Here is a 14,082-nt window from a genome sequence, read left to right as displayed (position 1 = left end):
AGACCTACTTTCAGACTTAGATTGACATTGTTTAGTGGCAGATGTTCACAGTTAGCTAAAGTCAGCTCTTATCTCAGTCAGTAGATGATGGCACATTTAGCTGGAGTCTACATATCACTGACACGCCTCCCATTCTCACACTCTTCAAAGTCATTTACATTACAATCCCTCTCAGAATGTAAATTGTTGGTTCAGAAGCTCGTATAAGCATTTCGGTTCTTTGTGAGCTTCTCTAGATGAGCTAAATGTGCCACAAAATGGTGCTTGTTGTATAATCGGGTCTACGCACACAGAAGCGGCGAAATTGAAAAAGTGCTCTCAGTTTAAATGGAGGTGTGACGGGAATGCAGAGAAAACAGAAGCAATAGTTTGTTCTGATTGGATGGCCCTTGATGGCTAAAAAGCTGCCACTCACTGTGGTTACTTGAAAACATGAACAAAAAAGCTGCTAAAAGTGTGCATTGTTTTTTTTAACACTAACCATGTGATACACTTTAAATTTGTTAGCTGCTTTGATATAATAAATAAATAAAACATTATGCATTTTTTTAATAAAAAGCATCAAGATAGTTTAGGTTCTATAGATTTTATATATATATATAACGTTATTTACATTATTTTATATATTATGTTCCCATGCGAGTTCTTTTGCCTACTGTGCATATACAAACTGCTGATGCATTATTAGAGGTCATATGCATATATAGGTGTGTGTGTGTGTATAGCCTATATATATGTGTGTGTGTGTTGACGTTTTTGTTATTAAACGTGTGTGGCAGTCGCTGTCTAGGCTGGTGTAGAGTATGCCTCCGAGCTGATTTTAAATTGTGAATCTCATTTGGGGATGGTGAGGTTTGTGGTTTCAAGGCTTTTTCAGGAAATGATGTGGAACGGTTGCTTTGTGACACACCACAAGCCCAAAGTAATAACTGAAATCTGACTTTTTTTTTTTTTTTTTTAGCAATTGCTGCATCAGAGCATGATTGTGTGGTTTTGTGGAAAGGAGGGTGGATTTGATTTTAGGAGACCCTGTGCAGGACTGGCCTTTACATTTCTAATATGGAGCTTTTAAGCAAATCTTATATTATCTAACTGACTTTATGAAAGTGTGTGTGTAGACCCAATATCACCTGTAACAGACACTGCTGAATTCCACCCATCAAGAGGAGGTGTCAAGATGACCATTATAATGTTTGATTTGTGATGTTTGTTTACCTCTGCCCTGCAGGGATGCTCCTGGTCAGTCATTTTTGTGGATCTGGATGCTCATAACAGGAACAGACAGACTCTGTGCTCTCTCCTGCCGAGGGAGTCTCGTTCCCATGTGAGTTCTTTTGCCTACTATGCATGTACAAACTGCTAATCCATTATTAAAAGGGTCATATCATGCTTTTTTAAGCATTTTTTTTCTCTGAGGTCCACTTATACAGTAATGTTAGTCTAGGCTTCTTACATGAAAAACATTCTTAATTTAGCTTTCCATGACCATTGTCCACCTTTGAATTGTAGTACTGTGCCTGTCAATGTATATGTTCCCCTTGCATATGAAATGAGTAACAATCCTTAGCCATTTCTCTTAGCTATTCCTTTGACTAAGATCTCTCTTTTTATGGGTACTTGATTAGAAATTATAGAAATTCACTTTACAATTTATTACTTAGTTATTGATAAGACATTGAGGAAGTTGGTTATGATTCTAAAGGGGAATGGATGTGGGGAGCATCCCAATCTTCTGAAGCCGGGAGGGTTGATGGAGAGGGTGTTTTGAGAGAGAGAGGTATGCTTTAATATGTTTGCTTTTTCTGACATCAGAAATCCAAGAGTTTTCATAACTCGGCATATTAACTAGTTTCAGTATGAAATACATTTTTGAAACTGTTTTCATAGCATATCAAACTCTTTATTTCACGAAAAATGCAATTTCTTGTGATATGACCCCTATAATCTGTAGAAAAATGTATGACATCCGATGCCCTGGATTTGTCAACTCACAGTGTCCTTTCCGTCCTTCACAATGTCCATTAACAATGCATAATTCCCATTCTTCTTTGTGCTGAATTTAATGGAGAACAAAGTAATCTCTGCCAGAACAGGTAAATTATCATGATTAAGCCAAATTAAATTTTATTCTTCCTTTGAAAGTTGAGTGAGGTTGTTTGATTCAGTGGCTTGAGGTATAGGCTTATGTATCGCATGTATTAGAGCCTCTTCGTGAGTCTGACTAATGTGTTATTAAAACTGCAGAGGCTAATGTAGAAAAATAGTCCATTCTCAGGAAGAGAGTGGTCACTTAACCCTGGGTTACATCGATATTTCCTGGTGGAAAGTAAATTCAATAGAAGAGCAGTGAGTCACTCAATGTCTATTTCTTATGCAAGTGCTCCTATCATGTAGAACACAGATTCGGCCCTCTTTTCCTGCATCAGCTACCCAGCGTTCGCCGTGGATGATGATGCTCTATATTCCCAGACTCTGGACAAGATAGTCCGCAAGCTGAAGGGCAAGTACGGTTTCAAGCGCTTCTTACGGGACGGCTATAGAACAACCAATGAGGACAAGAACCGCACGCACTACAAACCTGCCGAGATGAAGGTGAGTGTGGTTAGCATATTAGCTGAAATGAAAGAAGGTGGGGATAAAGAAATTCAGTGAAAATGAAAAGAGCCTTTTCCCCATATTTAGGATGAGTTATGACTAGCCTCAGGTTTAGCCCTTTTATTTCAGAAAGAGAGATTTTGCTATAAAGGTTAGCGACAGATCTAACAAATGGCATTCAGGCATTTTTATACGCATCTTTTAATCTGTTGCAGATTTGCTTATTTATCTATCTCTCAGGAGAATGCGAGGGTTGTGGGTAAATCCCATTTGATTGGGTTGAACTGCGAGGATATTAACTCCAGAATTAGCCTGGGAACATGCTGCGTCTGACTCTGAAATCTGGAAAGGGGAGATTTAACCCGCAGCAAATCATCACATCAGCTGCCACAGATGACCTCCCACAATAAACAAGCCCACAAGTAGAGGGGAATGAGAAGTAAAAGAAGAAAAGGACTCTTAATAGGGCCAGATGCTCCATCAATACATCTACCTGATTACTTCATCCAACCTTAAAGGGATAGCTCATCCAAAAATGAAAATTCTGTCATTAATTACTCACGCTCATGTCGTTCCAAACCCGAAAGACCTTTGTTCATCTTTAGAACACAAATTAAGATATTTTTGATGGAATCAGAGAGCTCTCTGACCCTGCATAGACAGCAACGCAACTGACACATTCAAGGCCCAGAAAGGTAGTAAAGACATCGTTAAAATAGGCCATAGGGGCCATAGGAACTACCTTTTCATAGTTCCTAGAACTATTGGCAGAAGTACCCCAGAAGTGGTGTGTTTGCACCACAGGAACTAGGAATGGTTTTAGTTCTAGGAACTCCATTTGGAGGAACTAAATTAGGTCCTACTTCAGAGTAGGGTCTAAAACAGTTTTATAGGAACTATCAGTGACCTAAGTGTACACTGATTGGCCAAACGCATACAAAACACCGGCTACCTGGCATTTTTAAAAAGCCATGTAACATATTAGCATGGAAATCTACTATAATAATATAATAATATCTAATATTGTCTGCAGTGTTGTGTTCTTTTCTCAGCCTCGATGATATGCATCACTGCAAGTTGTCATAGAAAATTTAGTCTCTGCACATAACTAAGTTTCTAGAACTACGCTGTACGAAAGACCCTTATGTGACATCAGTGATTCAACGAGAATACTTTTTGTGCGCAAAGAAAACAAAAATAACGATTTTATTTAACAATTCTTCTCTTCCACGTGAGCATCCGTTACAGTTGAACCACTGATGTCACATAGACTATTTTAATGATGTCCTTACTATGTTTCTGGGCCTGGGGAGGGTTCAGTTGCATTGCTGTCTATGGAGGATCAGAAAGCTCTCGGATTTCATCAAAAATATCTCAATTTGTATTCCGAAGATGAACGAAGGACTTACGGGTTTGGAACGACATGAGGGTGAGTAATTAATGACAGAATTTTAATTTTTGGGTGAACTATCCCTTTGACACATTAGTACCAACGTGTTTTAGACATCATGTGTTTTTTTGATACTGTGGCAGTACCAAGCTATTCCTTTATGCACACTATCAATCAATAGTTTGGGGTCAGTATTTTTTTTAAAAATTGAATTAAATTAATACTTTTATTCAGCAAGGGTATATTAAACATTTACATTCAGTTATTTATGTATTTATTATAATTAATATTAATTTAATATTATTTATTATAAGTACTGTTCAGTTTAACTTTCTGTTTATAAAATAATCCCTTTGAAATGTATCATGGTTTTCACAAAAATATTAAGCTGCTGTTTTCAGCAATAAGAAATGCTTCTTATATTTCTTACAACATATTTGAATGATTTCGGAAGGATCATGTGACACTTAAGACTGGAGTAAAGGCTGCTGAAAATTCAGCTTTAATATGACTGTTTTTACTTATTTTTGATAAAAATAGCCTTGGCAAGAAGAGACTTTTAACCGTTTTTAAGTGTAAGTGCAACCCCCTATTTTAGAGCTATTGGGTCAAACTTTACAGTCCTCAAACTTTTGAATGGTGCTGTACTTTTAGGTAGAATAGTGGTAGAAGTAGTCTCAGGTTTCCTGGACTTAGCTGATGATCTCCCAGCCTGGACAGCTGTGAAGTGTTCAAAACCGCTTTAAAACAAACTGGACAGGGCTGGTACCATGTTACAGACACTGTATTTTTTTGTTGGCGCGATATCATTTTTCTCATAGGCAGAAAGCAGTCCATGTAATATCATTTTGTTTTTTATTTTTTTAAGATACATGAAATCATTGTATTATGAATTATGTTCTTGATATCTTGGTGTTATCAGCCTGTCATGCTCAGACAAATACAAGCTCTTCTGCGTGGTTAGAGTTTCCATTCTGTTGAGCCCATAACTAAGTTACGATGGCAGAGGATTTCAAGCCTGAATGTCTCATAGTGACTGAATGTCCTCTGGTGAATGATATAGTCTCACTAAGTAATTGTGGTAAGTGAAGCCAAAGACCCTTGAGACTCCTTCTGTTTACTGTGAGTAGGCCTCAATGTCTGCTCTTTTCCACCCAGGAGACATTTATTTAATATGTCTGCCTAATAGAACCCCCCTCCATATCACTCTCATCTCTGTCTCTCTCTCTCTCTCTTTTTCTCTGGGTGGTTATAGAAACTGATATTGAGGAGAAAACAGAACAAACAGTGTATTTTATTTTTAGTCTTTCAGGGTTTAATGTAAGCCTGTTGGTGCAACTGGTGTTAAGAAACCACTTATAGTCTTGAAAAATGGTCCTTTGAATTAAATAATTTTTCGCTGTTAGTTAGAGAGTAGATTAATTTAGTTATTTCCTCAGTTTTAGAAGTTGGCTATACGAGTACCCCTATTTTTGTCCTGAAACAGTTTATGTGCGATATGCCAATGATGCGAGACCAGTCCAATTAACAGCCTTTATTTCATTACATCCTAATCTCTCACTCTTATCTCCTAATGCCACGGCGATTGTCTTCTGAGATTGCTAGCAGAGATAGAGAAGTCTTAATTACATTTGGGAAAGGTTGAAAGACATTTTGTTCCCTGTCAGTCATCAAAGTTCGCTTTAGATTTTGTACCTCTTAAGCAGCTCACAAGATTTATTTTTTCTGAAGACAGATCATTTGAGTTGAGGTTGTCATATAATTGGCAGCGATGAAAAGAGGATCACAGAATTGTATTATGAACGTTTCATGTCATGAATAGGGAGAATATTGTGAATGCATGAGCTTATAAGCTTCGTAAGTTTTAATTGCAGCTTGGAAAGCGGGTTGCTAAATGTGGTATGATTGCGTGCAATAAACGTCAGATCAGAATTCACCGTGAGCACAAACAGGCCCACACAAAATTGTTTGTGTTAATCTCTATTTATTTGGTTAGATATTGGTACAAATGTCTCTGATGGATTACTCCCTTAGTAAACTCAATATGCCCACAAATGTGCACATGTAGCCCTAATTTCAAATTCCTGTTTGAGAAGAAATGCTCTCTGTTTTTCCAGAGCGTCTGTAGGCACTTAAATGTTGACTTATTCTTTTAAATGAATGTGATAAAACAAGCGGCACTCGCATAATTTGAATTAATCATTGCTTTTTCACACTCACAAACCATCTCTACATCTGAGTTGATTTTAATTTCAAACCCAAGTGATTCATGGCCCAGCTCTAGGGAAAGAGAGACGGAGCACTATGGCTTTTTAATGGAGTTTCTGCTTGACTGCTATACTTTACTTCAACATAATTGTTTTCTGCTTTCCTGAACTGTCGTAACTGGAAAACAGAGGTTATCTGGCATTTCCTCTCAATGATTTGAAGTGCTTCCATTTTATGTACGTGCATTTTGCTGCAGGCAACATATTGCTGTAAGTCAGTCAAAGTACAAGTTGTGTGGCACTGAAAATGTACTAACCATTTGAACATGTCGTTTTTTTTTTTGCTCGTTTCATTCTAACAACCGTATTGCAAATCACACAGGTAGACTGAGGGATTCATACATATCTTTTCCTTGTTCAGTAAATAATAACACACTTGAACAGTAATGATGTTGCGGAATCATTACATGATGTTTGTATAATGACTTCTCATGTACACGGTTCCTTATTCTCTGCCCTGTGATGTTTTTCAGCTCTTTGACGGGATCGAGTGCGAGTTTCCTCTATTTTTCATCTATATGATGATTGATGGTAAGATTCATGAATATAATATAATATAATATATAATTTTATGCACATAATAGCACTACTTATGTATTTCACTGTAAAAACACTGTATTCTGTTTAATTTACAGTAAAAAATGGCAGCTGCATATTGGTGCCTATATATTTTGCGGCTTATAAATGTACAGTTCATTAAGTAATGTGGTTCTAATTTACCAGTTTACTTGAAGTGCCAAAATCTGCTTTTTACCAAAAATTTACCATTAACCACCAAAATAATATACAAAAATAAGACACAACAAAACTATTTATATAAAATATACAGTGGTGGCCAAAATGATTAGAACACTAGTATGAGATGCACCTGTGTTTTCACCAGCTAAATATGGTTTTAAGTCAGTTATTTCTATCTTTTGCTGTAGTGTGTCAGTAGGAAATATCAGTTTACTTTTCCAAACATTCTTTTTGCCATTAATTGTATTAATCCAGTGAGATTTTTGTTTGCACAAGGAGTCTGACAACAGCCAGTTCTCCACACAGAGATCTGATAGAAAAGCAAAATAAAAGACAGCAAAAGATAGAAATAACTGATTTAAAACCATTTTTAGCTGGTGAAAATACTAGTGTTCTAATCATTTTGGCCACCACTGTAATTATGGGAATTACCTTTTATTGTTTTTTAACAATACATTTTACTGTAATTCATAGTTTTTACTTGCAAACACCCAGAATTTGACAGTATTTCACAAAATTATGTAATGTAGTATAATGCAATGTTAAACCATTTACAATTTTTCACTGTATGTGCTAACAAAAAGCTTTACTGTAGCAATTTGCATTTTTTTTTTCTGTACAAAATGAATACCCTTTTGACAGTGTTGCATATGCTGAGCTTGCAACTCAGGGCCGCTTGTTTAAATCTCCCATCTCTGAGCTGTGTTATCTGAAGGATGGGGATATAGTGTTCTATAATTTCCCTTTTGTTGACCTTTTGTTCAGGTGTGTTTAGGGGAAATCCTGCCCAAGTCAAAGAGTACCAGGAACTGCTAGAAGCTGTCATCTTCCAGTCCTTTGAGGGTAACTTGCGGACGCACACATGCATACACGCATCATTTTGGACAAACTGCCAAAGCTTGTCACGTTGTGATAGACTCTGCTTGCCAGCCAGTGTCCTCCAGCCCCTGCCAATGACTGTTATTTTCCCATTACTCTTTATTAGAGTGGTCCTTTCGTATTCATATCTCCCGGGCTGCGTGATTTTCTCAGACGTGTCTCAGTCAAGTGCACAACAGAGGAGGAGATGCTCATTATTTAAACAGACCAGAACTCGGCGATTCCCCACAGACAGACAAAACATGCTGTCTGACGGTCTTTCAGACCACAACTCTTTAGAAGTGTAACAATAAGCAACTTAATAACATTTCGGCTCTTTTCATTTGCTTCCAGTGAGCCTCACCAATACAGATGAGTGCTCGGTTTAGTTGACTAAATTATGGTTGATAGAGAAAAGGTGAATTTGGGGCTAGGCTGGATTCTGCTGACAGCCTGATTGCTGCTTTTACTGCAGGGTTTTTTATCTCTTCGTTTTTACATATTTAATAAATACATATTCATTGGCAGTATCTAAATTACAGCACTGACATCCAACAACATGAATAGCAGTAACGTTCACACAAGCGAGTTGAACTGAGTATCAGCTGCTTTAAATTCCAAACAAAATTTGACCAATTAGTTCATTTATTTATTCTTTTGCAAACAAAAATAGCTCTGAAAGTGCCATACCTGTTACTATACTATACTATACTGTTTCAAACAATTTTTGAAAGAATGCTTACCAAGGCTACACAAATGCAGTAAAATCAGTAATATTGTGAAATATTATTGTAGTTTAAAATAACACTTTTCCAATTTAATATATTTTAAAATGCTATATATTCCTGTGATGGCAAAGCTGGATTTTCAGCACCCATTACTTCTGTTTTCAGTGTCACATGATTCTTCAGAAATCATTCTAATATGCTGATTTGGTGCTCAAGAAACATTGTGCTGCTTAATAATTGGTTTAATAATTGGTAAAACAGCATTTATTTAAATGAAAACATCGTTACTGTAACATTTGATCAATCCAGTTCATCATTGCTGAATAAAAGTTTTCATTTCTGTCAAAAAAAACAAAACAAATTGTACTGACCCCATACTTTTGAACTATAGTGTATATTATTTTAGCACGGCTGGGACAGTGTAGTCACTAGCAGCATCCAACAACACACCACAGAACCGTCTCATGTACATACACAAGACACTCTGGGACTAAATTTGGTCTAATTTGATTTTCCACAGGCCACGCTGTTATTCCCAAGTATTACTATGTGCCGGCAGACTTTGTAGAGGCTGAGCAGAAGAATCATGGCAGCCAGAAGCGCTTCCCCAGCAACTCAGGGCGTGATGGGATGCTGTTTCTCTGGGGACAGGCCCTCTATAACATCGCTAAGCTGCTGGGTGAGTTTCAGATCCATCCAGAGCCCAGGGGTCAGGACTATTTCACAGACACACAGTAAAAGAGTTTACATAGATGTTCTTTTATTTATTCATGCAGTGACTTTTTTGCCATTTGCTCACATTTCTCAAAAGGAAAGAGACCCAGAGCCACTGCGGTCTCACTGAAAGCAGTCGACGCAATGGTTTATAAACTAAACTAAATAATGGGATCGTATTAATGGAGGTCAACAAATGTGTTTTATGAATCACAGTGATTGTGTGATAAATTGTTATCATTATTTAGTCACCTTCACTTCCTTTCAAACGGGTAGATTTTCTTTTTTCTTTGGAGTCCTAAAGGTGATATTTTTCAAACTACTCCTTTTTTTTTTTTTTTTTTTTAAACCGTGAATGTGGGGGCTGGTGCTTTCAAAAAGGACAAGAAAACTAAATAAAAGCAATCCATGTGACTTGTGCTCTATTTTTCCAAGTCTTCTGAAGCCATTTTCATGAGGAACAGATAGAAAATGGAAGTCATTATTCATTAATCTTCTCCTCCGCTGTATCTTTTGACTGATCGTGCCACATTAAGTTTGATTTTCAGCTAATACCAAATTCTAGGTCTAATAACTATTCGTATTAAGTATTAACATGATTTTCCCCACAAAATATTGTTTTTCAGCAATGTTATTACCAAGCTGCACACCCAGAATGATTCATATTGTAGACAATGATTCATGTGTATGCACTGCAGTAAAATCTAGACCAGCAGAGACATTGGTATTCTGTGGAAAGGGCTTTTTCAAATCGAAAGCCTTGTCTGGGTTAACAATTTGTTTAAAGCTCATGTGAACCGAACAGTAATTTTGTTCTGTGTTTGCTGTTCAGTGGATGGTTTGATCAGCCCAAAAGACATCGACCCCATCCATCGCTATGTGCCACGACAGGATCAGAGGAACGTCAGCATGCGGTACTCCAATCAGGTCAGCTGCATCACGTCTCTCGTGTAGGCAACTACACGAATACTAAAATGATCCTGTAAACACACATGTGAATGGTCTGTGTGTTTAATCTCATGCATAATTTGTTGCAGGCTTTAGCAGAAGCCCTGATACATCTCTGTATCAATCCCTTACAACTGACTTGTTTTGCACATCCATTCCTAGCGGATCTGTTATTGCTGAGACAGACCACACTGCTCTTGATAAGAAAAACCTACGGACACCTGCTGTTTCATAGCTAGCACAGAGCTCCCTCATCTGTCCCTATAGACAGTCTGCAGTATCACTTTAATACAGCATCTGCTCATTACAGTGTTTGAATTGTGTCAGAGCCCTGACAAAAAGTGAAACGGGTTGAAAAATGCACATGGAAATTCAAATAGATAACTTTTTCATCACTGTAGCCTGTCTAGTAAAATCATGAAATTAAAACTTTATTAACACACAACCCTGCTGCTAGAACTGGAGATAATTATTTGAGTATGCACTGCCATTCAAAAGTTTCGTAACTTTTATTCAGCATGGATATAAAATTGAGCAAAAGTGACAGTAAAGAGATTTATAATAATAGATGATTTCTATTTCAAATGAATTCTGTTCTCATGAACTTTGTATTTATCAAAGAGTCTTCAAACGTGTCATGGTTTCCATAAACATATTATGAAGTACAACTGTTTTCAACATTGATAATAGTAATAAATGTTTCATGAGCACTAAATCAGAATATTAGAATATTAGATTTCTGTAGAAGACTGGACTAATGGCTGCTGAAAATTCAGCTTTGCATCAAATTATATTTTACAATAGATTAACATTCTATTAAAATATATTAACAGTTTTTTTTTTTGAAAATTCTTTAAAAAACCTAACCTTTTGAATGGTAGTGTATGAACTATCATTAATGAAGATTTGTAATTTTACTGTTTAAATGTGAATCTGTGGTCTCAGTCCTGTTCTCTAAATACCTCACTGGTTTTTCTTCCATGTCTGTTAGATTTGAGATTTCATGTGTCTGTAGTTGTTAGGAGCTGCTTGTGCATCTTGTTACAATGGAGTGTCTATCATAGACTTTATACATAATATAGTGCTAGCTACCAAATGTAGGTTTTATACAAGCATGTAAGGATGTGGGGAGCTAGCAGAAATGTCACTTCCTGTCAAGAACTCTAGATGTGACACTTCTATTGTAGCGAGCATGATGACTCATGCGTGCAATAAAAGCTAACAAAGAGGTTGAGATTAATGCTGAGCGAGCTTCATTATTGCATGCATGAGTCATGTTTAAATATTATTTAAAATATATATATATATATATATATATATATATACTGTATATTATTACTGTGTGTATATATATATATATATATATATATATATCCACACAGTATAATAAACAGCAGTTTATTAGTAAACAGCAGATATATTTACTTAAATATCCATCCTATTTTTTAGCACGGAAATAAGCAATTTTTTTGAATGTGCGAGCTTTCCGATTCACTAGCCACTATAGGTAAACAACTAAGAGAATAGCAAAGTGGATTTGCACAAAACCAAGTCTGAATAAGATTATAATAATAAATTAAAATTCAGTGACAACAAATACCAGTTTGCAACATTAAGCAGCATAATTGATTTAAAATTGGCTGCACACTTATATGGATATATGGATATTTTTTTCATATTTGAATATATGAAATAGTCTTCATTTTAAAAAAAATGTCGGGATAAGATAGTTGGAACTGATTCACATACATGAAGTTTAAAATAAATATTGCACAAATTTATCTTAGTATTTTACGGTGTCAGCCAGTAACATTGAGCATAAAAGAATATGAGATTTCTTAAAAAAACACCCACAAACTTTTGACTGGTAAAGTACATTTCAAAATAAAAATTGCACAGTGTTACAGCCTCAGCCAACAAAAATTAATGAATTATGTTATATTAATCTTTGTGAATTATGAGAGAACACTCCCTTAACTCTGACAATGCAGTCTGCTAATCTTAATCGTATTAATTTATCACTCTGAAATTATGCCTGAAAATGGATTCAGAAATGCTGGGGGGATACTATTATTAAATATTAGGTACTCTGGATTACTTACTTGTTCATCATATTCACTTGTTCATTAAAAGCAGCAGTATTTTGATTGCATTTATTTCATAAGCAACAAAAATGCAAATGCGATACCTGCCTACTAAGTGATCTGTGAATTGTCTGGCGTAACAGCTGTTCTTTCATTCCTCCCCTGACTGAAGCTGCCTTCTCTCATCTGCTTTCAAGGCGAGGCACTTGACATCTCAAAGGAACGTACCTTCATACCATGAAACCAGTCTAATGACACGGTCTTCAGGAAACTTGAGGCTAAAAGAAAAGCACATTCAAATCATCTCGTGGCTTAATTTTACTATATTGCCAGCAAAATCATCCCGAATAACCTCAGCCCTAGTTGAGATGTAGCTGTAATTTGACTGATATTGGCTTGGGAGCCCAAGTTTGTCTAATCATTGGCAGTGAGGGGCAGGCGGTTGTTTTATTCATGAGTGTTGCACCGCTGCATGGGAAACTGGGAGGGGCCCTGCTACTTTGAAGGAGGGCACTGCATATTGCACAGTAATGCGTGGCGTGCTTGTCTTTTCACTTTTCCATCAAAGGCTGCGTTGACTAAAGGGCACGTTGCTGTGGCTGCTGTTTGTGTGTGTGGTGTGTTCATGTGTCTGTTTATAGAGGAATTTAGCCATATGAAGTGTCAGTTTATGTTTGTTTATGAATTATGGCCCGTCTTTGAGCATCATTGTGCAATATTTATGTGAGTACTCGTGCACTACTGCTGATTGTGCTTATTAAATATTATTGCCAGTTTGTGCTTATTGTCACGGGAGGAGCACACGACAGACACAGTGGGTGTGGCGTCAGGCCTCGGAGAGGCTTTTATTTACAAAATAATATAAACAACAAAGTGTCCAGGAAAAAGGGGAATCTAGTGTCCAAAATAAAACTGGGGATCTGGTGTCCTCGTTGTGCTGCGGGCTTCGTGCAGGGAAGGGCAGTGGTCAGGAAGGAAGGGTCCAGGTAAGGGGCGGAGTCTGGCGGCTGCACGCACTCCCCTCTCCAGTCCGGGGCGCGAGGGGCGGCGGCTTCTTCCAGCGGCTGCATCCTTCTCGCCTTGGCCCATGGCATGTGAAGGGACTAGACGGCCCGGCATCCTGGCCCGACGGCCGTGTCACGGGTGCGGTTCTCGTCCGGACCGCGGGTCCGGTAGCACACAACTCTGGCGGCACGGGAGTCCCTCTATGCACCCTTCCTGGACCCACGAGGACACCAGCGTGCATGCACGGGGAAGAGACCAGTCTCTCGAGGAGAGGCGCACTCGGCATTTAAACAGCGGCGGTGATGAGGCCCCATTCGGTTCAGGTGTGCCCCATCACACGCCGCCAGCCCTGGCTATTTCAGCGCCCCTCCTCTCTCACGCACCCACTCCTGTCGGGAGCCTGGCGAAGGGCGGCGATGGACGGGGTGATGATGATAATTAGGGGGGAGGCAGCCGACTCGTCACATTATGCATAGGTTGTTCTCAGCCTACACTTGTCCTCCTAACATCTCCCATACTTTGTCCTCAGTTTGAAGGCATATCTTCATTTTGAACCATGTCCTTGCTCAGAGATTAGACAGGCCTTTTTTTCCTGATTGATGGATGTACCCTGTTTCAACAAAGCACAGATGGAGCTCAGTTTAAATTTAGAAACGATTGTTCAGCTGAGCAGCCAAGGTGCAGGAAGCAGCCTCATCTTTTTGCCTTTTAAACACAGAGAACAGCTTTTGAAATGCTTCCCTCGCTCACATACA

At 37.9% G+C, this 14,082-nt stretch overlaps 1 pseudogene; it reads left to right on the top strand.

Annotated features, from left to right (window-relative positions):
* LOC107660672 (phosphorylase b kinase regulatory subunit beta-like) overlaps window positions 1-14,082 on the top strand; it is an 82,479-nt pseudogene that overhangs the window by 43,448 nt on the left and 24,949 nt on the right.

This window comes from Sinocyclocheilus anshuiensis, unplaced genomic scaffold, assembly GCF_001515605.1.
Source record: "Sinocyclocheilus anshuiensis isolate Anshui unplaced genomic scaffold, SAMN03320099.WGS_v1.1 scaffold1879, whole genome shotgun sequence".
In the NCBI taxonomy this organism is placed as follows: Eukaryota; Metazoa; Chordata; class Actinopteri; order Cypriniformes; family Cyprinidae; genus Sinocyclocheilus; species Sinocyclocheilus anshuiensis.
Note: the sequence above shows the minus strand (reverse complement) of the source record. Positions and strands in the feature narration are given on the sequence as shown.